The sequence below is a fragment of the Oncorhynchus masou genome, chromosome 27 (assembly GCF_036934945.1).
Source record: "Oncorhynchus masou masou isolate Uvic2021 chromosome 27, UVic_Omas_1.1, whole genome shotgun sequence".
Taxonomy (NCBI): domain Eukaryota; kingdom Metazoa; phylum Chordata; class Actinopteri; order Salmoniformes; family Salmonidae; genus Oncorhynchus; species Oncorhynchus masou.
This window is the reverse complement of record NC_088238.1, coordinates 42371640-42396827: the sequence shown is the minus strand read 5'-3', so window position 1 is coordinate 42396827 and position 25188 is coordinate 42371640. Positions and strand designations below refer to the sequence as shown.

General features: G+C 43.3%; 1 long non-coding RNA gene and 1 other non-coding gene across 4 annotated transcripts; both read left to right on the top strand.

Moving 5' to 3' along the window:
- Nucleotides 1-16915: 16915 nt before the first annotated feature.
- LOC135515358 (uncharacterized) lies at nt 16916-21347 on the top strand. Of its 3 annotated transcripts, none has more exons than XR_010451800.1 (3): nt 16916-16994; nt 19154-19281; nt 20840-21347. It is a non-coding gene; the product is annotated as an uncharacterized LOC135515358 (long non-coding RNA). The 3 variants fall into 3 exon arrangements; XR_010451798.1 differs by having other exon boundaries at nt 19154-19424; nt 20840-20884; XR_010451799.1 differs by having other exon boundaries at nt 19154-19277; nt 20840-20880.
- A 3296-nt stretch (nt 21348-24643) lies between these two features.
- On the top strand, nt 24644-24859 carry LOC135516628 (small nucleolar RNA U3). Its single transcript, XR_010451973.1, has one exon. It is a non-coding gene; the product is annotated as a small nucleolar RNA U3 (small nucleolar RNA).
- Nucleotides 24860-25188: the final 329 nt, after the last annotated feature.

The following is a 25188-nucleotide window of genomic DNA, read 5'->3' as shown; positions in this document are numbered from 1 at the left end:
TGGTTCTACCCCCAAGTCATAAGACTGCTGAACAAGACTTGCTAAATAGCCAATGAAATGGCTTCCCGTACTACCTGTATTGACCCATTTCTGCACTAACTCCCTCTCACTGACTCTATACACACACTGGACTCTACCCACCCACTCATACTGACACCCCAACACACACAACATATGCCCACACAACACGCGCACACACATGTACTGACGCCACACACATTCACTCACTGTGGCTACTGTCAATTATCTATCCCTTTGCTTAGTCACTTTATACCTACCAATATGTACATATAACTACCTCGTACCCCTGCACATCAACTCATTCACTGTGCATGTATTCCTCGTGTCACTATTTCAATTTTGTTTTCTTTAACTCTGGATTGTTGGAAAAGGCCTGTAAGTAACCATTTCACTGTTAGTCTACAGCTGTTTTTTAAGAAAAGTACAAAAGTACAGAACATTTGACAGTTTACAATTGAATATCATCAGTAAACACTGGACCTTAAAGTTAACTTTTATTGGGCCAGCTCCTTAGATGTCTCTCCGTGTGTGTTTATGTGAATGAGGAACTGTAGAGAGAAAACACTTGTGTTGCAATACTGGACTGTCTATCCAATACACAAAACAAAATAATGAAAACATTTTAACAAAATCTCTTTGGATTGTATGAACTAAAAGATTGATGAATTGTTCTTGGTATGCACCCAATCGGGAGGGATTACAACAGACAATGCCTGTGCAATCAGCTGGAGTCCAGACAGAGCATCGAGTTCCTTCCCAGAGGGCCACACTGCAAGACCACAGAGGTCATGTGAGTGACTCTACGGTCGAATTTCTGCCTGACAACATTGGGGACACATGCCAGATCTTATAAAGCCTGGAAAGCAGTGCTTCATTTGTGTATCGGGAGGTGCCAGAACAAAAAGTGAGCACAATAAAATGACCTTTATAATAAAACATTGCATGCATATCATCACATTTGCATAGAGCAGTAGAGTAGAGGCATTACAGAAATTGCACACATGGGGAAAATGTGGCCTAGGGTCCGGGAAAATATTTGTCTTTTTATAAATGCATTTTATGCAATTCTACATCCTTTAACATTAAAAAATATATATATATACTTTTTTTATTTTACTAGGCAAGTCAGTTAAGAACAAATTCTTATTTTCAATGACGGCCTAGGAACAGTGGGTTAACTGCCTGTTCAGGGGCAGAACAACAGATGTGTTCCTTGTCAGCTCAGATTTGTACCTTGTCAACCTTTCGGTTACTAGTCCAACACTCTAACCACTAGGCTACCCTGCCGCCCTGACTGAATGACTGAAGATCTTGGCATAATCTTTAATGCTGCGTTCAAAACAACTGGGAACTCGGAATTCGGAAATCTCCTACTTCTTACCAGTGCATTGAAGACAATTGGGAACTCTGAAAAAAAACTAAAACCTACTGGGCAAATTAATTTTGAACGGTCATCCAACTCGGAATTCCAAGACTGGAACTCAAGCCTCTTTTTAGAGCTCAAACATTCTGACTTAATGATTTCCCCAGAGTTCCCAGTTGTCTTGAAAGCACCATAGTACCACACAAATTATCGAAATGACAGGCATCTTTGAAACTGACAAACTGAGGATCTGAGATAGATAAACCGACATTGTCTTGAATCCTTCAATATCCTAGACCTAGGTGTGTGGAGACACACATTGTACAATATTAGGAGTAAATTATAGTCCTAGAAGTGATATCTAGTTTCACTGACTCACCCAACGATGCACAGCTCAAAGGCTCTTTTTCTCCGGTTTTACTTTGTAAAACAATATTTGGAACTTGATCAAATATTTTGGTAGCCGACAGCAGCCGATTTTGAATGTTCTCTATTTCAACAAGAGCCAATTGCTTTTCAACCTGTGTTTTCCCGAGATTGTATTTGAAGTATTGTTAACGGGCTGTTTTTGTCTGCCTGCTGTTTGTTCATTGACATAGTGGGGAGAACAAGTATTTGATACACTGCCGATTTAGCAGGTTTTCCTACTTACAAAGCATGTAGAGGTCTCTAATTTTTATCATGGGTACACTTCAACTGTGAGAGACGGAATCTAAAACAAGATCCAGAAAATCACATTGTATGATTAAGTAATTAATTAGCATTTTATTGCATGACATAAGTATTTGACACATCAGAAAAGCAGAACTTAATATTTGGTACAGACGGGGATTTTGGCCCACTCCTCTATACAGACCTTCTCCAGATCCTTCAATTTTCGGGGCTGGACAATACGGACTTTCAGCTCCCTCCAAATATTTTCTATTGGGTTCAGGTCTGGAGACTGGCTAGGCCACTCCAGGACCTTGAGATGCTTCTTACGGGGCCACTCCTTAGTTGCCCTGGCTGTGTGTTTCGGGTCGTTGTCATGCTGGAAGACCCAGCCACGACCCATCTTCAATGCTCTTACTGAGGGAAGGAGGATGTTGGCCAAGATCTCGCGATCTCGTCCTGTCCACTTTGCAGAAAAGCATCCCCAAAGAATGATGTTTCCACCTCCATGCTTCAGTTGGGATGGGGTTCTTGGGGTTGTACTCATCCGTCTTCTTCCTCCAAACACGGTGAGTGGAGTTTAGACCAAAAAGCTCTATTTTTGTCTCATCAGACCACATGACCTTCTTCTATTCCTCCTCTGGATCATCCAGATGGTCATTGGCAAACTTCAGACGGGCCTGGACATGCGCTGGCTTGAGCAGGGGGACCTTGCGTACGCTGCAGGATTTTAATCCATGACGGCGTAGTGTGTTACTAATGGTTTTCTTTGAGACTGTGGTCCCAGCTCTCCTCAGATCATTGACTAGGTCCTGCCGTGTAGTTCTGGGCTGATCCCTCACCTTCCTCATGATCATTGATGCCCCACAAGGTGAGATATTGCATGGAGCCCCAGACCGAGGGTGATTGACCATCATCTTGAACGTCTTCCATTTTCTAATAACTGCGCCAACAGTTGCTGCCTTCTCACCAAGCTGCTTGCATGTTGTCCTGTAGCCCATCCCAGCCTTGTGCAGGTCTACAATTGAACCCTGATGTCCTTACACAGCTCTCTGGTCTTGGCCATTGTGGAGAGGTTGGAGTCTGTTATACAGGTAACGAGTTCAAACAGGTGCAGTTAATTCAGGTAATGAGTGGAGAACAGGAGGGCTTCTTAAAGAAAAACTAACAGGTCCGTGAGAGCCAGAATTCTTACTGGTTGGTAGGTGATCAAATACTTACGTCATACAATAGAATGCAAATGAATTACATAAAAATCATACCATGTGATTTTTTGGATTTTTGTTTTAGATTCTGTCTCTCACAGTACCTATGATAAAAATTACAGACCTCTACATTCTTTGTAAGCAGGAAACACTGCAAAATTGTAGGCTTTCTCATGGTATAATGTTTTACACATTTAAAAGTCTCTCAGCCTATCACACAATGTTATGCAAATGAGTTGCTGAATATGAGGATGCGGGAGGCATGCTGCTTATCACCCGCTGCTTACAAATCGCTCATTCATCCTCCTCCTCTCCCCTGTAACTATTCCCCAGGTTGGTGCTGTATATGAGAATGTGTTCTCAGTCAACTTACCTGGTAAAATAATGGTAAAAAACAACAACTTGGGAGCCAGGCCCAGCCAATCAGGCCCAGCCAATCAGGCCCAGCCAATCAGGCCCAGCCAATCAGGCCCAGCCAATCAGGCCCAGCCAATCAGGCCCAGCCAATCAGAATTATGTGGAAGTCCTGGGCTGCTGTGGTTACACATGAAAAAAGCCCTTTTATGGGGAAAAACATATTTATTATTGGCTGGGCCTTGCTATGCCCACCCATGGCTGTGCCCCAGCCCAGTACCATGTGAAAGGATTAGGGCCTAATGAATTGATTTAATTACATTATTTATATGATTTAATTATATAATTTTATTATATTATATGAACTGTAACTCAGTAAAGTCGTAAAAATTGTTTCATGTTGCGTTTATATTTTTGTTAATTATTGGTTGTAATATGGCTTTTTCACTGGCATATGTGTTTATTATCTTTGCCTGTAAACATTCCCAGGGCCACTCACATGAAACCTTTGTGTTTATACACATGGCTGTTTTAATTTCAATATTTATTTATGTGTTTAACAAAAAAGGCAAACAGAATTTGGCCATTACAGCCTGTTCCATGCTTCCCAGTCATTTTGGGGTTCAGAAGGTTTATTTACAAGTGTCAGCGCAATTTTTTTCTTGAGGTAAGTCGATATTTCGGAAGCCAAAGTCTACGCCCTTCGTCTGTGATTGGTCAATAGTACTACTGCTAGTAGGAGTTGGAACTATGGACAGGATTATTCAATGACGTGTCTGTTGTTATTCAATGAGAGAATACTTGTTTTCATGCACATTATTTCACTTGAGAAATACTGCATCAAACATCTTAGTCAGATGTCAAATTTGACTAAGATGGGCAAAAACGTCAACATTTATTAAAAAATTTCTTGATTTATTTGAATTAATTAGGACCAGAAGTGGCACCACAGGTCCCAGAGAGATGTAGCGGAAAGAAAATTCCTGGACCTGTAGTTTTTCCTGATCTAGTAACCAGGAAAAACTCCGGACCTTATAAGGTATGACATGATTAATTTGTTGTAAAAATATTTAAAATGGGCTATGATGGGACCAGAGTTTTTCTAATCAGGTGGTCATGTGATTTTTTTTTTTAACTCCTGGGAAAAACTCATTGCCTTGGGGAGAATGAAAACTCTGTCAAACTGCAGCAACCCTGTACTTGTTCATATGAATTATGTTTAAAAGAAGGACTAGGGATTCTATAAACAGACACAGAGAAGCAACATGATTGGTCAATAAAACTCACAGGGCTGAGCTTGCTTTCTGCTCGTTTGCATCGTGTAGTCCACTCTTGCCTTATGCAACTGTTGTGCTGAAATAAAAATGTACTCACAGTCTATGTCAGATATTGGGTTTATTCATTCCAGTTAATAATTTGAGGTTGAAAAAGTTTATGTAGCCTAGTCAGCCCAAGTTTAAATATAAATAATTTACCCTGGTCGGAGGGACAGCGCACAGTAGGCTGGACTATGCAGCTGTTTTGAATTAATCATCACCTTTTATAGGAATGCTCACAGCGAAGGCATGTCTGCGTGATGCTGAGGGTCCCCTTGCTGGTATCCTCTATGTTGCATGTTCCGTTGCAAACTGAACAACTCTCGAACAACTTCAGCAGGCTATCCTCAAAAACAATGTTCTGTTTGTTCTGTTCTCTTCTTTGGACACTGCTAACAAACCTCCAAACGAGCTTCAACGCCATACAACACTCCTTCCGTGGCCTCCAACTGCTTTTAAATGCTAGTAAAACTAAGTGCAGGCTCTTCAACCGATTGCTACCCGCACCCTCCCGCCCGACTAGCATCACTACTCTGGACGGTTCTGACTTAGAATATGTGGACAACTACAAATACCTAGGTGTCTGGTTAGACTAAACTCTCCTTCCAGACTCACATTAAGCATCACCATTCCAAAATTAAATCTAGAATCGTCTTCCTATTTTGCAACAAAGCCTCCTTCACTCATGCTAGCAAACATACCCTCGTAAAACTGACTATACTACCAATCCTTGACTTTGGCGATGCCATTTACAAAATAGCCTCCATCACTCTACTCAGCAAAATGGATGCAGTCTATCACAGTGCCATCCGTTTTGTCACCAGAAGTCCCATATACTACCCACCACTGCGACATGTATGCTCTCATTGGCTGGCCCTCACTACATATTTGTCGCCAAACCCACTGGCTCCAGGTCATCTATAAGTCTTTGTTAGGTAAAGCCCCGCCTTATCTCAGCTCACTGGTCACCATAGCAACACCCACCCATAGCACACGCTCAAGCAAGTATATTTCACTGGTCATCCCCAAAGCCAACACTTCCTTTGGCTGCCTTTTCTTCCAGTTCTCTGCTGCCAATGGCTGGAACAAATTGCAAAAATCACTGAAGCTGGAGACTTATATCTCCCTCTCTAACTTTAAGCATCAGCTGCCAGAGCATCTTACCAATCACTGCATCTGTACACAGCCAATCTGTAAATAGCACACCCAACTACCTCATCCCCATATTATTACTTACCCTCTTGCTCTTTTGCACCCCATTATCTCTACTTGCACATCATCTTCTGCACATCTATCACTCCAGTGTTGATGCTAAATTGTAATTATTTCACCTCCTAATTTCTATTTATTGCCTTACCTCCCTACTCTTCTACATTTGCACACACTGTACATAGATTTTTCTATTGTGTTATTGACTGTACGTTTGTTTATGTGTAACTATGTTTTGTTGTTTTTGTCGCACTGCTTTGCTTTATCTTGGCCAGGTCGCAGTTGTAAATGAGAACTTCTTCTCAACTGACCTACCTGGTTAAATAAAGGTGAAAAAAAATATGTATATATATATATTTTAAATGTTGGAATGTTGCTGCAGGGACTTGCTTCCATTCAGCCATAAGAGCATTAGTGAGGTGGGGCACTGATGTTGGTTGATTAGGCCTGGCTCGCACTCGGCTTTCCAATTCATCCCAAAGGTGTTCGATGGAGTTGAGGTCAGGGCTCTGTGCAGGCCAGTCAAGTTCTTCCAAACCGATCTCGACAAGTCATTTCTGTATGGACCTCGCCTTGCGCACAGGGGCATTGTCATGCTGATACACGAAAGGGCCTTCCCCAAACTGTTGTCACAAAGTTGGAAGCACAGAATCTTATCTAGTATGTCATAATATGCTGTAGCGATAAGATTTCCCTCCACTGGAGCTAAGGGGCCGAGCCCGAACCATGAAAAACAGCCCCAGACCATTATTCCTCCTCCACCAAACTTTACATTTAGCATTGTGTATTGGGGCAGGGTCTCATGGCATCCACAAAATCCAGATTTGTCCAACGGACTGCCAGATGGTAAAGCATGATTCATCTCTCCAGAAATGCGTTTCCACTGCTCCAGAGTCCAATGGTGGTGAGCTTTACACCACTCCAGCCAACACTTGGCATTGCGCATGGTGATCTTAGGCTTGTGTGTGGCTGCTCGGCCATGGAAACCCAATTCATGAAACGCCCAACGTACAGTTCTTCTGCTGATGTTGCTTCCAGAAGCAGTTTGGAACTTTAGTAGTGAGTGTTGCAACTGAGGACAGATGATTTTAAAGCGTTTCAGCACTCGTCAGTCCCGTTCTGTGAGCTTGTGTGGCCTACCACTTTGTGGCTGACTCGTTGCTCCTCGCCATTTCCACCACACAATAACAGCACTTACAGTTGACAGCTCTAGCAGGGCAGAAATTTGACAAACTGACTTGTTGGAAAGTTGGCATCCTATGACGGTGCCACGTTGAAAGTCACTGAGCTCTTCAGGAAGGCCATTCTACTGCCAATGTTTGTCTCTGGAGATTGCATGGCTGTGTGCTTGATTTTCATATACCAGTCAGCAGCGGGTGTGGCTGAAATACCCTAATCCACTCATTTGAAGAGATGTCCACATACTCTTGTATATGTCATAACAGCTGACATAACTTGTCATGACCATTTTATAACAGGTTATAACACTGTCATGACATATTTAGACCTGTTGTGACATATATTTACATATTTTTAATTGACCATATGAAATTATCATTGTAATTGTGCACACATTCATGTTAGACATGCACCTAACCCAATGTTCTGTTGCTGCTGACTGGGATGAACGCAGGAGCAGATTTCAGGAGCAGAACAAAACACCCTCTTTTTGACTGATGACTGATATAAAGGCCTATCACGTACAGTACATACCCATCTGGCTAATATGATTATGATGGTCATAATGCTTAACGTGTATTTTACTATAAGTTGTTTAAAATATGATGGGGAAAAAACATGACTATAAAGAATTCTTTAAAACAACAAAGGGTTTAAGAAACAAACGTTCAAATGAAAGGAAACTTCTTGGAAAGGAAAAAACTCATTTGAATAAATGTGGTTTTTGACAATCTTATGTAGGTCTCATAACCAGCCATAAAATAGCACAATATATGTCATGACAGGTGTAAATATATGGGTCATGACAGTGTTACGACCATGTTATGACATGGTTATGACACTATGTCAAGTAAAGTGTTATCGATAAGTCTAATAGGGTAATTACAGATAGGCAACCCCATGCTGCAGCCTATTTATGTATACATATAATATACTTTGCTGCATTAGTTGGGCTAAAGGTAATAATCATTGCTAATAGCATACCTGATAATATCTATTAAAAATATGTAAGCAAATAATTTTACCAATATGTTATTGGACTAATTTCTGGAGGTGGAAATTATATTTTCATCCCTAATGTGTCCCAAGTTGCCCATCTAAGTCTAAACGTGCCCTCCGAGTCGAGTTGGACACTGGTGCTGTATTCCTATTCATTTCTTAACTGAAAAGGAATTTTCAAAAACGCAAGAGAGCAAGCTTTCAGCTTGTTGAAGAGTTATGAAAGACATTTTTTTTCATGCAATGTTGTGAAAAACTCATCTCAAACAATTGGAAAGGAGAAGTAACAGCACAGATGTTCAAGACTAGGAGAGAGAAAAACACAACATGTGAATGTTACTTAGGCGAGAAGCAACTGCATAACAACCTTAAGTTGTCAATATTAGTAACTCACTCTAAAGGAGAGGAGAGTCGCAGGCCTTGGCACCGCTCTGAGATGGTCAAGACTATCAGAGAGGAAGAGAGCGAGAGACCGAGAGAGGACAACAAAATGTGTAGCGTCTGGTCTGAACACAAGACACGGAGAGAGACCAGAGACAGCATGTGCATGAATGGCTAAGTTTAAGTTACACATGATGGTTTATGAAACTAGCCACCATCATGGTATGTTATGTTACTTACTCTTGAGGTAAGTGGGGCTTAAGCTGTAGCTACCGTTAGGATGCACATAACATGATGCTGGCACCACAATATAAAAACATACAGAGGATCAACAACGTTCAATTCAGCCCACATTACTGGGCTTTATGAAAAAGTGAAAAGAAGGAAGCCTGCGTTTTTAAAATACAATCCAAATCATCCATTCTGTTTGCAACAGGCCATTAATACTGCAACACAACACGGCAATTCAATTCACTTTAACCATGAAAATCATCACTGTCTGGCACACTACGATCCACCCCGTTACCCTTGCTCCCTGTCGTGGCAAAGATCACATATCTGGAGACTCGCAATAACCTACAAGAGATTTGAAATAACCCACAAAATGATTGAAAAAGTCTACAATGCCCCACTCCTGCCCCACTCCACAAGGACCTCTTCAACCCACGAAAGATATGCCTCCCCTCAAGAAAGAACATTTGGGAAGACCCACCCACTCACAATTTCAACACAAATCTCACTTGGACAAAAAAGATGGGAGTCATTGGAAAATAAATCCTTGATTTCTTCTCAAAACATTTATTTTTTTCGAAGACGCTGACCTCAAACAAGTGTTACCATCTGTGGACCAAAGGCGGTAAAATCTGCCTTGGAAAGAGTTCAGGAGAGGCAAAAAAACAAATTATGCTGATAACAAATTAAATAATCAAGCATAAAAAGAAAATATCCTGTTATCACAAATTAAAACATCTCAGGCAAGAAATAAAGCCGACAACATTGACTCCTCACCACACAGTACAGTATGTGTTTGGGCAATGAAGCTACCATTTTCATTAGGGATTAATACTCCAGCATTTTGGATTTGAGACAAGTGATGAATATGAGGTGACAGTAGAGAATATAATCTTTTATGAGGTTATTTTCATTTTCATTTGTTTTAACATTAAGCATAAAAATACTTTGTCTGGTGTCTCCATTTGATGAAATCATAAGACATAGGCTAGTATTTGAACAAATTCACTTATAGTGTAAAGTTGGTCAAATTTGGTCCCTTATCCCTTGCAACTACATCAAGCTTACTCCTAGCAGTTGGAAACCATTAGTTTAGGAGGACTTACATGTTTCGAGGAGATTTCCTCACTCAGAGAGAGGAAGCGTCAGGTCTAGGCAGTGAGAATAGGGTTGGTGACAGCTCTAAGATGGTAAAGACTATCAGAGCGAGAGAAAGAGACAGAGAAGGCAATAAAATGTGGCTGTACTGAATGACTATAGGCTTCTGTAAAGATAATCAACTGCTGTAAATCTGAGAATGGAAGACATGGGTCTTGGGGACAAAACAAGACAACTTGTGAACTGCACAGCTGTAATGTTAGAGACAAATCAAATGGCTAGTGTCTGCTCTACACACATGACAGAGAGAAAGACGGTGGACAGCATGTGCATGGCTGGCTTAGTTAAATTACACTGGCTAAATTAAGTTGTGAACCTTGGCACAGGTTCTCCTCTTTCTCAGGATTATTGTAGTTCAGTGCTGTAAACTGACAATCAGGGAGAGTGGGGAGAGAGAGAAAGTGTGGGTGAAAACTTTAACCTGGTTGGCTAAAATCTGGACCTTAAACAGCATTGAAAAGGCTAACGTTAAGGTATAAATCAATCAGCTAATGAACATACTAATAGCATGGCTATGTAGCTAGATAATGAACATAACTGGCTATATTATCAGGGATGTGCATTTATGGATGCCAAGGGAAGCCAGACCAATAAAAATGATACATTATTTATCTTTCCTCTCTGTGATTTTATGATCTTCCCTTAAAATCGAAAGTGGCTGAATCTAACCCGAGAAAGCAGCTGAGCGAGGGAAACAGCGCCCCTCTGTCCCAGTATGTGATATTTAGCAACATTGATTGGACCAAATCGTTTTTTGGGGGTATCTTTTGTTTTCAGTGTATTAAACAAAGCATATATAGCCTCATTGATTTGATTATGTTTAAATGTTTAAGATAAATTGGTGCTGGAATAGCAGAGGCAGTGTCTTTGTGCAGATTTGCTGTAACTTTTTAAATCTTTATTTAACCAGGCAAGTCAGTTAAGAACAAATTCTTATTTTCAATGATAGCCTAGGAACAGCGGGTTAACTGCCTGTTCAGGGGCAGAACGACAGATTTGTACCTTGTCAGCTCAGGGGTTTGAACTTGCAACCTTCCGGTTACTAGTCCAACTGTTCAGGGGCAGAACGACAGATTTGTACCTTGTCAGCTCAGGGGGTTTGAACTTGCAACCTTCCACTAGGCTACCCTGCCAGGGTCAAACATGAACTTGCTTCACCATGCTGCAGATTATTCAACTTTTTGTTACATGCAATATTTTCTTTGTGAACTTCACTGGACAGATGTCCTCTCCGGTTTTGTGATGAAACAAAGGTATGTGGAGTTGAATTTATTCTGCCACTGTGTGACTTGTTTTTGTTTTGTTTTCATGGCCTTATTGTATATCACGGTGGCGTATGAAAGAATGGGTTATAGAGCAAACAATGCAATAATCACAAGTGATTTAATTCTATCTGTCGAGTTGATAGAGGAGAAAGCAGCCGAGCATCGTTTTTTCCCCACGTTCCCCTCTCTCCTTAAATCATCCACCCCCTCCCTCCTTAATCATCCGCCCCCTCCCTCTCTCCTTCTCTGCTGGCGACTTTGTCAACCACTTTGAAAAAAAGGTTGGCGACATCCGCTAATCATTCACCTATTGAGTCCACTGGTCTCACTCACACAGAACTACCCTACGCCTTGACCCCTTTCTCCCCTCTCTCTCCAGATGAAATCCTGAGACTAGGCCACCAAACAACCTACCTGCTCAGCCCCATCCCCTCCTCCCTTCTCCAGACCATCTTTGGAGACCTTCTCCCATTCCTCACTTCCCTCATCAACTCATTCCTGACCACTGGCTGCGTCCTCTCTGACTTCAAAATGGCCCGAGTTGCTCCCCTCCTCAAGAAACCAACACTTGACTCATCTGAAAAACTATAGACCGGTATCCAAATCAAATCAAATTTATTTATATAGCCCTTCGTACATCAGCTGATATCTCAAAGTGCTGTACAGAAACCCAGCCTAAAACCCCAAACAGCAAGCAATGCTGGTGTAAAAGCACTGTGGTTAGGAAAAACTCCCTAGAAAGGCCAAAACCTAGGAAGAAACCTAGAGAAGAACCAGGCTATGTGGGGTGGCCAGTCCTCTTCTGGCTGTGCCGGGTAGAGATTAGAACAGAACATGGCCAAGATGTTCAAATGTTCATAAATGACCAACATGGTCGAATAATAATAGGGCAGAACAGTTGAAACTGGAGCAGCAGCACGGCCAGGTGGACTGGGGACAGCAAGGAATCATCATGTCAGGTAGTCCTGGGGCATGGTCCTAGGGCTCAGGTCCTCCGAGAGAGAGAAAGAGAGAGAGAAGGAGAGAATTAGAGAACGCACACTTAGATTCACACAGGACACCGAATTGGACAGGAGAAGTACTCCAGATATAACAAACTGACCCCAGCCCCCCGACACAGAAACTACTGCAGCATAAATACTTGAGGCTGAGACAGGAGGGGTCAGGAGACACTGTGGCCCATCCGAGGACACCCCCGGACAGGGCCAAACAGGAAGGATATAACCCCACCCACTTTGCCAAAGCACAGCCCCCACCCACTATCCCTCCTTTCTTTTCTTTCCAAAACACTTGAGTCTCTGATCAACTCTCTTGTTATCTCTCTCAGAACAATCTTCTTGACCCTTAACCAGTCAGACTTCAAGACGGGTCACTCAACCGAGACAGCTCTTCTCTGTGTCACGGAGGCTCTCTGCACTGCCAAAGCTGACTCTCTCCTATGAAGTCATCCTCCTAGATCTGTCCTCTGCCTTTGACACCATGAACCATCAGATCCGCCTCTCCACCAACTCAGGGCTGGGCATCTCAGGTTATGCACACTCTTGGATTGCATCCTACCAGGTGACATGGAGAGAATATGTGTCTGCACCACTTACTCTCGCTACTGGTGTCCCCCAGGGCTCGGTTCTAGACCCTCTCCTCTTCTCTCTGTATACCAAGTCACTCGGCGCTGTCATATCCTCACATGGTCTCTCCTATTATTGCTATGCGTATGACGCTCAACTACTTTCTCCTTCCCCGGTGACGACACGCATCTCCGCGTGCCTGGCAGATATCTCAACTTGGATGTCGGCCCACCACCTCAAGCTCAACCTCGTCAAGACGGAACTGCTCTTCCTCCCGGGAAAGGCCTGCCCTCTCAAAGACCTCTCCATCACAGTTGACAACTCCAAAGTGTCACCCTCTCAGAGTGCAAAGAACCTTGGCGTGACCCTGGACAACACCCTGTAGTTCTTTGCAAACATCAAAATAGTGACCCGCTTCTTCAGGTTCATGCTCTACAACACCCATAGAGGCCAGGTCATCTGGTGCAGCACTCCATCAGTCTCCTTCTTGATCAAATAGCCCTTACACAGCCTGGAGGTGTGTTTTGGGTCATTGTCCTGTTGAAAATCAAATGTGCAAACCAGATGGGATGGCGTATAGCTGCAGAATGCTGTGGTAGCCATGCTGGTTAAGTGTGCCTTGAATTCCAAATAAATCACCAGCAAAACACCACCACACCATCCACCTCCTCCTCCATGCTTCACGGTGGGAACCACACATGTGGAGATCATCCGTTCACCTTCTCTGCGTTTCACAAAGCCACGGCGGTTGGAACCAAACATTTCAAATTTGGACTCATCACACCAACGGACAGATTTCCACCGGTCTAATGTCTATTACTCATGTTTCTTGACCCAAGCAAGTCTCTTCTTCTTATTGGTGTCCTTTAGTAGTGATTTCTTCGCAGCAATTTGGCCATGAAGGTCTGATTCACGCAGTCTCCTCTGTATAGTTGATGTTGAGATGTGTCTGTTACTTCAACTCTGTGAAACATTTATTTGTGCTGCAATTTCTGGGGCTGGTAACTCTAATGAACTTATCCCCTGCAGCATAGGTAACTTTGGGTCTTCCATTCCTGTGGCAGTCCCCATGAGAGACAGTTCCATCATAGCGCTTATTGGTTTTTGCAACTGCACTTAGAAGAAACTTTCAAAGTTATTGACATTTTCTGGATTGACTGATCTTTGTCTTAAAGTAATGATGGACTGTTGCTTCTCTTTGCTTATTTAAGCTGTTCTTGCCATAATTTGGACTTGGACTTTTACCAAATAGGGCTATCTTCTGTATACTACCCCTACCTTGTCACAACACAACTGATTGGCTCAAACTCATTAACAAGGTACACCTGTCAATTGAAATGCATTCCAGGTGAACACTTCATGAATCTGGTTGAGAGAAAGCCAAGAGTGTGAAAAGCTGTCATCAAGGCAAAGGGTGGCTACTTTGAAGAATCTCAAATATAAATATATTTTTAATTTAACACTTTTTTGGTTTCTACATGATTTCATGAGTGTTATTTCATAGTTCTGATGTCTTCACTATTAATATTATTCTACAATGTAGAAAATAGTGAAAAGTAAAACCCTTGAATGAGTAGGTGTCCAAACTTTTGTTAATCTTTTCATAACATATTCACCTCCTGTTTTGTCCAATCAAACAAGCGCTATCAATCTTTTTCTTGTTTTTCCTTTTTTTGCTGCAACACTTCAACTCAATATAACAACTGCTGAATCGCATTCTAAGCTTGACATATGGAATTGTTTTAAGAAAGTCACACCATGGATCATTTAGCTATTTGATTTAGAATTTTAGGACCCCTTTTGGTATCCCCCAAAAATATTTTTTAAATTATTTGATAAAATATTACATTTGGCCTTTAATACTATAGCCCATAGAAATGCATTGAATAACACATGCATAAATGTCCAAAAATGAACAAGGAACAAGGTTTTGAAGTGTCTGTCTAGGAGATATAAGAAAGCTCAGGAAATATTTTAACCCCTAACATATGTAACCCCTTATTTTTGTTGGCACAAAACTACCTCCATACGTCGGTTCATTTCTATGGGTTACCTTTAGGCGAGTTCCATGACACTTGTTGGGGTTGTTTCCGCGTTCTATAGAGTGGTCATATTAGTTCGTAGGCCAAACCGTTTGGATCCCAAACCGTTTGTAGATCTGCTGTTGTTATGACAAATCCTCATCACAATCACACTTATTCTGGGCCACCATGCCATCACCTCAGCGCATGTTTTTACCGATGTCTCGTTCCACAGGGTTGGCCCTCGTTCGGATAGGATACGCTTGCCGCATGACAAACGCTCACTCAGCGTTCAAGCGGCAAATTCAAACTGTTTTTGTTTTATCATTATTTTCGGGGGGGGGGGTTGAGGTGAGGAGGAGGATTATTTAAGATACAATTTGAAGAGGGGGAGCTTCAGATGTTTTCGGAAGATGAGAAGGGACTCTGCTGTCCTAGCTTCAGGGGGAAGCTGGTACTGTATAAATAGGGCATTTTCTGGTTACTACTACTGTTCCAACCAGTAATATTATTATTACCCAGTTATTACTACTTGTTATTACTACTTGTTGACTTCAATATCCTTAGATTAACCCTAGACTACGTGGTTTGTACATGTTGATCATGTCTTAATGTTTTTGGAACGTTCAAAGCAGAGATAAGTGAGGAGTGGCAGCAGCTGCTGCATAAAGTAACACATGCCACAGAGCGTAAGATTGTTTATTGCACGGAAAAAGGGCAAACACAGGTCGTAGCCACTCTGTACAAGTAAATGTTTATCTTTTCAGGCTATACAGGTTTGATTAATGCCGAAGAAAAGTAAGAATAGCAACGGGGATGCAGTCCATTCCTGCAACCTCACTTTGGCAAGACTACTTTATTTATTTTTTATTTAACTAGGCAAGTCAGTTAAGAACAAATTCTTATTTACAATGACGGCCTCCCCCGGCCAAACCCTAACGACACTCTGATACCAATTGTGCACTGCCCTATGGCAGTGATACACCCTGGAATCAAACCAGGGTCTGTAGTGACGCCCCTAGCACTGAGATGCAGTGCCTTAGACTGCTGCGCCACTCGGGAGCCCCTACACTACACAATGATTAGTTAATGTGCGCCTTCAAAATGTATTCATAACTCTTGACGTATTTCACATTTTGTTGTGTTACAGCCTGAATTGAAATTTGATGAAGAAGATATTTGCAAAGCTGATGCAGACATACCCTAGATGACTCAAAGCTGTAATTGCTGCCAAAAGGTGCTTCTACAAAGTATTGACCCAGGGGTGTGAATACTTATGTAAATGAGATATTTCTGTATTTAGTTTTCACTTTGTCATTATGGGGATTTTGTGTGAGGAGTAAAAAAATATTTCATCCATTTTGAGTTCAGGCTGTAAGTCAAGGGGTATCAATACTTTCTGCTATGTTGTATAAAATAAATCCCCAAAATAATTACGTGAATCAATAAACTTGCAAGTGTTTTTTTCCTAAGATTTCATCAAGTCTCTGTCCCTCTTATATATTAGCGTTGACGTTGAGGTGTGTGTGATTGACAAGGTTTACAACACGTAAACCAAATAAGATTTACTGGGATATAAAACAAACATGAGACTACTTTCATCCATCACTCTATGTATTGATTGATTTAATTTTTAAAAATGCAATTTTACACAACATTATCATCTTTACACATAAACCCCAATGAGTAGACGGGTCCAACCACCTTTTTGCAGGAGTAGGATCTGCATGATAACCACTGATACAGGGTCAGATATATCTCCCACCTCTTGATGGTTAAGGTTAGGGAAATTATCATCTGATCCTGTAGCAGTGGTCCGGGAAACTTAACTTCTATACCTCAAGCATGTAAGATTGCAGTAGAACATAACTCAAACAAATCGCTTCTCGGCCTTTTGGCTAAGATCAAGTGTACTGCGCATGATCAGAGAAGCGATCAGCAGGCCGGAGGGCGCCCGGAGATTGTGCTATTTATTTTGTTAAAAGTCAATTCTGTTGTTTTGTTTCACTATTGTTTTCTGTCCTGGGTTAGGTGGTGGTTCTGGTGGTGGACTACAGGTGCACCAGCACCTGTAGGGTGAGTAAAAGGCCCTCTGGTCTTCCTTCTCTCTTATTTTATTTAATCCTCAGTTTTCCCCTTGTTTTTTCTGTTTTGTACCTCTCCCCCCCCCCCCCCTTGTATCCTACCCCCCCTCCAATTATCCCTACTGTTTTTGAGTTGTGTTGCCTGCTCACCGGAGGGGCTGTCCGGCTGTTTGGACTGCTAGCCTCCTGGCCCTTTAGGCGTGGCAGGCATTTCATTGTTGTGTGTTCGTCTGACCGTACTTTCCTTGTTCCCATCCACCTTGTACCTGTTAGTTTACCCCCTAAATTGCCTTTTATCTCTTTGTCTTTCCCCTTCGAGGAAAATTACAAAAAAAAAAAAAAAAAAACCCTCCTTGTGTCTCTTCCCTTGTCCCTCTTCCCTTGTTGATAAGATCAGTTTGGTGCTGTGCTAGATAGTTTGTTGTGTGTCCCCGTGGTACTGGTAGGCCCTGTTTAGCACAGCCTAGCTGAGCCTGCTAGTTCCTCGGCTGTTTTACACCCCCTCCCCTCTCCCTTTCCCCTTCCCCGCTCCCTCCCCTCTCACTGGTGTTGGGCTGTAAAGGGAGTGGGCCTCCACCATGTCAGCAGCACAGGCTGGCATGAGGAGGCACCATGCAGTGCGCCTCCTTTTAAAGGCGAAGGAGGAAAAATAATGGAGTTATCCCGATTGGATTTCTCCAGAAAATTCCTCCAGAAAGAGCTCGGCTTTCATTCCGCGCAGGTAAACTGCATCTTAGCCCTCCCCTATAGGAAGGGCTTCGATGTCAGTTTTGCCAACGCCAGCTTCCTGAGGGAGTTCTGGGGGAAACTCCAGAACGCCCTGAACACCCAGGGGTCCCTCACAGCGATGTTTGAGGTGACCAAGCTGACGGATAATAGCATTAAAACCGTTATTATCCGTATGTACAATGAAACCGTACAGCCGGAGGACGTTGCAGTATGGCTGGACATTTACTGCAACGTGAAGGGTCCCCTGATCCAGGTGAAAGACCTCGATGGGATCTGGACAGGGGCCTGGAGGGTCACTGTCCAGCAAAGGGAGGACCCTGGGGGCTATGGGATCTGGGGGGCCTGGAGGGTGTCCAAAGCCATCCCATCCACCATAGTCCTCGGAGAGAACAGGGGCCATGTTCACTACCAGGACCAGCCCAAGCTGTGCCGTAAGTGTGGTGAACATGGCCACCTTGCAGACGCCTGTCAAAAGGTTGTCTGCATGAAGTGCCGGGAGGTGGCGAGCGGTCCCACCTCATCCGCGACTGCCCCTCCTCCTGGGCCAACAGGGCCAAGGCTGGAAGGAGGGAGTGGGCGGCCGCGGACCGGGCGTACGAGCGCCAGAGGGCTGGAACGGCAGTTGCCGAGGTGGTAGTGGAGGAGCCGGTGGTAGTGGAGGAGGAGGCAGTAGGGGAGTCGGTAGCGGTGGTGGTGGAGGAGGAGGCAGTAGTGGAGTCGGTAGTGGTGGTGGAGGAGACAGTTGTGGTGGCTGTATTGGAGGGCGCGGAAGGTGCAGTGGTGGAAGAAGTGGGAGGAAAGGACAAAACCCTCCCCACCCCAACCCCCTGCCCCAGACTAATGTGACCCCTGAAGGAGAAAGTGCCGAGAAAGAGGGCTCCGGAGAGATTTTCAGTGAAAGCTCCCCAAGCGGGTCAGACATTATAGGGTCGGTGTCGGAAAGCACCATGGAGACGGTGTCAGAAGGTACGGGGGAGGAGGGGGAGATTCTGGAGGAACACCTCCCCCCACGTAAAAGAAATGCGGAGGAGCTCTCTGACCCCGAACAGGGTGAGGAGAAAAAGGGAAAGGTGGAGTGGGAGAGCTCTCAGGGGGAGGAAGAACCCAGAACCTTCCCTTCCAACTCCCCCAACCAAGTCTCCTTTTTAAGTCCGGTTTTAACCTCCTCTCCCTTCCAAACCCCTTTACCCCGGAGGGAGAGAGAGTAAGCCCCTGACATTTAACCCCCTTTAACTGTTCAATGCCTTTTCTTTTAGCACTGTTTTTACTCACCCCTTTTATGGCTTTTAAAATCACCACCATAAATGTGAGGAGCATAAAGACAGCAACAAGAGCACAGTCGGTTTGATCCTTTTTAGAAAGGTTTAACTCAGATGTGTTTTTATTACAGGAGTGTGGTCTACCCTTTTTATCCTCTTACAGGAAATGGGAGGATAAGTGGCAGCATGGGCCCTCCATTTGGAGTGGTTCCAATTTTAACAAGAACGACGGTGTTGCTATTTTAATCAAGACCCCACAGGTGGTGGTGAAGGGGAGCACGGTGGTGGTAGGTGGGCGTGCTCTTTTAGCCAATTGTACTTTTATGGGGAGGGATTTTAACGTGCTAAATGTGTATGGTTTTAACGATAAACATGACCGGTGCACACTTTTAGAGGACCTGCAGTCCCACATGCTGGGGAGGGATCCTCTAGTGGTGGGTGGGGATTTTAATTGTGTTTTAAGTAGAGCAGACAGGAGAGGGGCAGGAGGGGATTTTAAGGTAGACAGGTCAAGCGTTTTATTGCAAGGGCTGTGCAGGGATTTTAAACTGACTGACTGCTTTAAAACCCTGCATCCAAGAGAGGAGGGTTTCACCTGGACCAGTGGTGACCGCACCAGAGCCTCTCGCATTGATTATCTGTTTACCCGGGACTGCCCCCCAACTGATGCTAGAATAACCCCTGCTTTCTTCTCAGATCATGTAATGCTGACGTGCACCCTTTCACTATCTTCGGGTGTGACTGTGGGAAGAGGGCCCTGGAAACTGAACTGCTCCCTTCTAGAAGATGATAGAGTAGTTAGTCAGTACAGAGAGCAGTTCAGCCAGTGGCAGACGCTACAGGACTTCTTTGACACACGAGCACAGTGGTGGGAAATGGTGAAGGGAAGGATGAGGACTTTCTTTAGAGAGATAGGAAAGGAAAAAAGCAAAGAAAAAGATAGACGCATGGTGGGACTGCAAAAGCGACTGGAAAGGTATTTTAACCTATGCCAACAGGGCTTTGATTTTAACCAAGAAATCAAAGAAGTAAAAAAGGAAATGGCACTTTTAGCAGAACAGAGAAGCAAGGGGGTTATTTTAAGAAGCAAGGAAAGGGAATTAGAAGAGGGGGAGAAGTGCACTAGGTACTTTTTTAAGAAAATAGTTAGTAAGGGTAGGATTATGACAGGATTGAGAAACAAGGACGGGGTTTTAAAAACAGACACAGAGGGAATAAAGGAAGTGGTCGAGGACTTTTATGGGGAACTGTTTGGGGTAAAAGATGTGTGCGAGGAAACAATGGGGGACCTTTTAACATACATCGACAAGACCCTACCCAACACGGACGACCTGAAAAAAGACCTGACGAGGACAGAAATCGACCAAGGACTGAAACATTTTAAGAGGGGTAAATCACCGGGAGAGGACGGCCTCCCTTTGGAGTTTTATCTGACCTTTTGGGATGTTTTAGCCAACGAACTTCTGACTGTTTTTACTGACTTCGAACACCTCGACAGACTACCCGACAGTTTTAGAGTGGGGATCGTGACGCTTTTACACAAGAAAAACGACAGGACGGACCTGAAGAACTGGAGACCGATTACCCTTTTAAACTTTGATTGTAAACAGCGTTACATCTGACTCTTGCCACCTCCCCGGTCAACAACAAGACTCAGGCCCTCGCACGGTTCTTGCTGGGATCTTACCTCAGGACTCTGAGGCTGATCCCAGTCGACCTGCGAGCCCCAGTCTCTTTCCTGCTACCCCCGCCCTATGTCCAGCTCCAGAAGTTTTTATGACATTTTAAACTGGAAAAAGAAACAGTCACGGTTTTAACAAAACACCGCTCTCTTCTCTCTCTTGTGCAGGATCGGGAACCAGTATGTCCAGTGCGCGGGCTCGCTATAGGAGAGCCCACAACGGTTAGGCGCAACGTGACCCATCCTGATCTCCAGAATCGGCATCGGGACCTGTCCTGGATGGTCGCCCACGAGATCCTCCCGGTCACGGCCGTTATGCACTCACGGGGCATGGCGAGGATATCCGTGTGCCCCCGACCAGGCTGTGGCCAAGAAGAGTCGGTGAGGCACATACTCTGGGAGTGCAGAGCCGCCAGGGACCTGTGGAAGGAAGCAGGCCCCCTGATCACCTCGTGTCTGCCAGCAGGGGAGGACCTAACACCTCAGCTCGTGCTGTATGGGGTGGGCCGAAGGCCCATTCCATCGAAGACCTTCACCAAGCTCTGGTCCACCCTCACATGCCTGAAGGAAGCACTGTGGTCCTCCCGTAACCTGCTGGTAGCGAAAAACGTAGAGACCACCCCCCAGGCAGTGGCCATGGTAGCCACGGAAGCCCTGGGGTGGTACGGAAGATAGGGGGCCTCGACCCCAAGCGAAGGGTCACAACACCCTAGGTCCCGGCGGCCACGGCCTGACAGCGCTGCGGCGTCTAGGGCGATGCGCCTAGGGGAGGGATCACCCCTGGGCCCCGAAGGACGGGACGATGATCCATTCAGAAGAGCAGGATGAGGTGAGCTTGATAAAGACTCACCCCGCTCCTGTACAAGGGACTGAAGACAGCCTTTTAACAAAGTGGCTTTTTAACATGTTTTTCATGTCTTAAAAATGTTTTACCTTTGTTAGATCATTAGTACACATTTTAAATGGCTTTTACAGATTTGATGTTTTTACAAGGAAAGTACTTTTATTCATGGTTGTTTTCATTGGTTTTAACAACATGTACTTTTTAACAAATTTAAATGTAACTTTCAAATGCTCTGTTTTATGCTTTGCTGCCGTTTTTATGTGTATAAATGATGTAAAAAATGTATGAGCTGTTTTTAAAGGAATTGTGCCAATAAAACTTTTCCAAAAGAAAAAATAACTCAAACAAACCTCTGGGATTTAGAGGTTATTTCTCTCTGTGCATCTCAATTGGCACTCTATTCCCTATAAAGTTGCTTTGGTCAAATGTAGTGCACTCTATAAGGAATAGGGTGCCATTTGGGATGCACCCTCCAGCTGTCTGAGATACTATGTCTGTCCAGCAGGTAAATACAAATGGACAATCTGCTTCCACCTTGTGGACGATTTGGGTGGCAAGTGCAGTGGCAACAACTGCCCATCCTAATCAAATCAAATTGTATTAGTCACATGCATCGAATAGAACAGGTGCAGACCTAACAGTGAAATGCTTACTTACGAGCCCCTAACCGACAGTGCAGTTTCAAAAAATATGGATAAGAATAAGAGAAAAGTAACAAGTAATTTAAAGAGGAGCAGTAAAAAATAACAATATATACAGGGGGGTGCCGGTACAGAGTCAAAATTGAATAGTTTGCCAGTAGATTTGGCAATTTCATCAAAATGACTACTGGCAAAGTATTTGATTTAAATGCATTAAAGGACACAGAACATAACAATCGAACAGTGGAAAGAAATGTATATTCTCTGAAAGGGGCTGATGAAATGACATAAGCCAGAAGAGGGCGGTATCGTGGAAGCTTCTGGCCGCGGGCGAGACGCGGACCCTGTCACACAAACAATTCCATAACTATAGCTGTAGGCAAGAGGTATGGGGGGTGCCTAGGCAACAGTACCACCATGTGGCTGGCGCCTACCATTGAACTTCTGACTGACATGATATTGATTCATTACTAACATCATTAAAATCTCAACCTTAAATGCTGTTCATTGAACGTGTGAGAATGCTGTTCAATGACTACAGCTCAGCGTTCAACACCATAATGCCCACAATGCTCATCACCGAACACGCCTCCACTCACATCGACTGGGCTGTAATGGAGAGGGTCGAGAGATTCAAGTTCCTTGGTGTCCACATCACCAACAGACTATCATGGTCCAAGCACACCAAGACAGTCGTGAAGAGGGCACGACAACTCCTTTTCCCCCTCAGGAGACTAAAAAGATTTGGCATGGGTTCCTCGATCCTCAAAAAGTTCTACAGCTGCACCATCGAGAGCATCCTGACCGGTTGCATCACCTCACTGCCTGGTATGGCAACTACTCGGGATCCGACATAAGGCGCTAATTACTAGGTGTCAGAGGAAGGCCCAAAAAATTGGCAGGCTCCAGTCACCCAAGTCATAGACCGTTTTCTCTGCTGCCGCACTCAAGTGGTACTGGAGCGCCAAGTCTAGGTCCAAAAGGCTCCTTAACAGCTTCTACCCTCAAGCCATAAGACGGCTGAACAATTAATCAAATGGGCTATTTTGTGTTACTTTTTATTTTTTACTTTAGTTTATTTAGTAAATATTTTCTTAACTCTTATTTCTTGAACTGCATTGTTGGTTAAGGTCTAAGTAAGCATTTCACGGGAAGGTCTACCTACACCTGTTGTATTCGGCGTATGTGACATATTTGATTTGATTTAATTTAATGTTAGAAATGTACAGTTTTTCCTGTGCAAGCCAACATTCTGATGTAGCCACTTTGAGCTATAGTGTAGCCTACGGCTTGTGTATTTCCTGTTATCTCTACGATTATGTCCAATCTATAGGTAATGTCTTTCCCTCAACACCTCATGGGATAGTATGTTATCTTCTGATGCCACATTTATTATTTTACAGAAACCATAATGCATACTTTTACATTATATTATGTTAGCTAAACATTTAACAAATTATATAAAACGTTTTCCTTGAAATATATCTTTTTTAGATGACAAAAAAATGTCTGCAGCTTTGAAGATCCCCAAGAACACAGTGGCCTCCATCATTCTTAAATGGAAGTAGTTAGGAGCTACCAAGACTCTTCCTAGAGCTGGCTGCCCAGCCAAATTGAGTAATCTGGGGAGAAGGACCTTTGTCATGGAATTGATGATCCCACCTCCATCCCTCCTCCTGAATCCATGTGCTTGACAAGGGGGAAGGCTCAGTATTTTTTTGATCACACTTTAGCAGTGTAGAAGCAACAGTCATTGTTCATACTTTGGTCATACTACTTGATCTAGTTTCATTCAAATATCATCAAATTTAATGAAAAATGATTTTGACTGATTAGAAAGTTTTAAATCGTATGCAAAATGAATGATGCCTTTTTAAAACATTCAACGTTGAGCACATTTGACTTGCTAGATGGTTAACTTTGTGACGTTTTGTGGCAGTCGGACAATTTTGATAGAGTACTCTGAAAATCTCCTATTTCTCGCTGGACACCATTTAATATACATACACTTGTTTGAGCGCTTGCTTGTTAACTTGTTAACAAACTTCAAAATAGTTTCTTCCCATCTCTTAAAAAAAAGTACTCTTGATAAGGATATTATTTGTAATGTTTTGAATGTCAGTATACAGCCACTATGACTAATCCCGAACACAAAGTCATTCAACTCTGATGCTAGATTTTCATCCGAGCCACAGTTGGCTTCACGCCCACAAGGAGCTACCACGTTGACTACTCTCACTGTCAACATTACTCAGCCAATGAACTGTATGATGCGTTGACTGTGACACCAGATAGCATTGTTGGTATTTAATATCTGACTTGTATCATTCATTTAGTGAGTAATTGTTATGTTTTTTTCGGAACAAGAATAACAACACCTTTTGTCGGCGTTTTCTTCTGTCTGTACAACTCGGATTTGGTGTTGTCACCATGACTGAAAATAGTATGCTCGTGGTACAAGAACTGGAGCATAGCGCAATGAAAATTAAGACTATACTTTCAGGGATAGTTTCTATAGTTCTTGACTTGAGAAATGGTTTTCGAAAGTGTTTTGTCTCGCTATCCACGATGATGTGGATGTAGTACTCCTTTCTGAGCGCGAAGCGGGTTGAGATAGAAGAGTTTACTCTTTTGATATCTGCTTTTGATGACCGTTCCTTGTTTCCCTGGGGATTTGGAGGAAGGGAGTATAATCAGAGTGGTACCTGCATTATGTACATGTGAACGTTAATTATTAATCAAAGTTAGTAACGTAGATCTGAATTTTGATAATTTGTTTAATAATTATGACCGCACCCCACCTTTGACAATACTGCACAAGCGACAAATAAAATAAGCAACAGAAGTATACGTTCTTCTGTACATAAATTCGACATTATCCTGGTAGACTGTAATACGTGTTTTTCGTGATTGTTACAATTGTACCATACAAACAAATACATATTAACAAAATAGATATGAAGTGCTACAACAAAGGTTTGCATAGCCTAGTAGTGAATTCATAGTTACATCTATTGAGCAAAAGAGGCGGC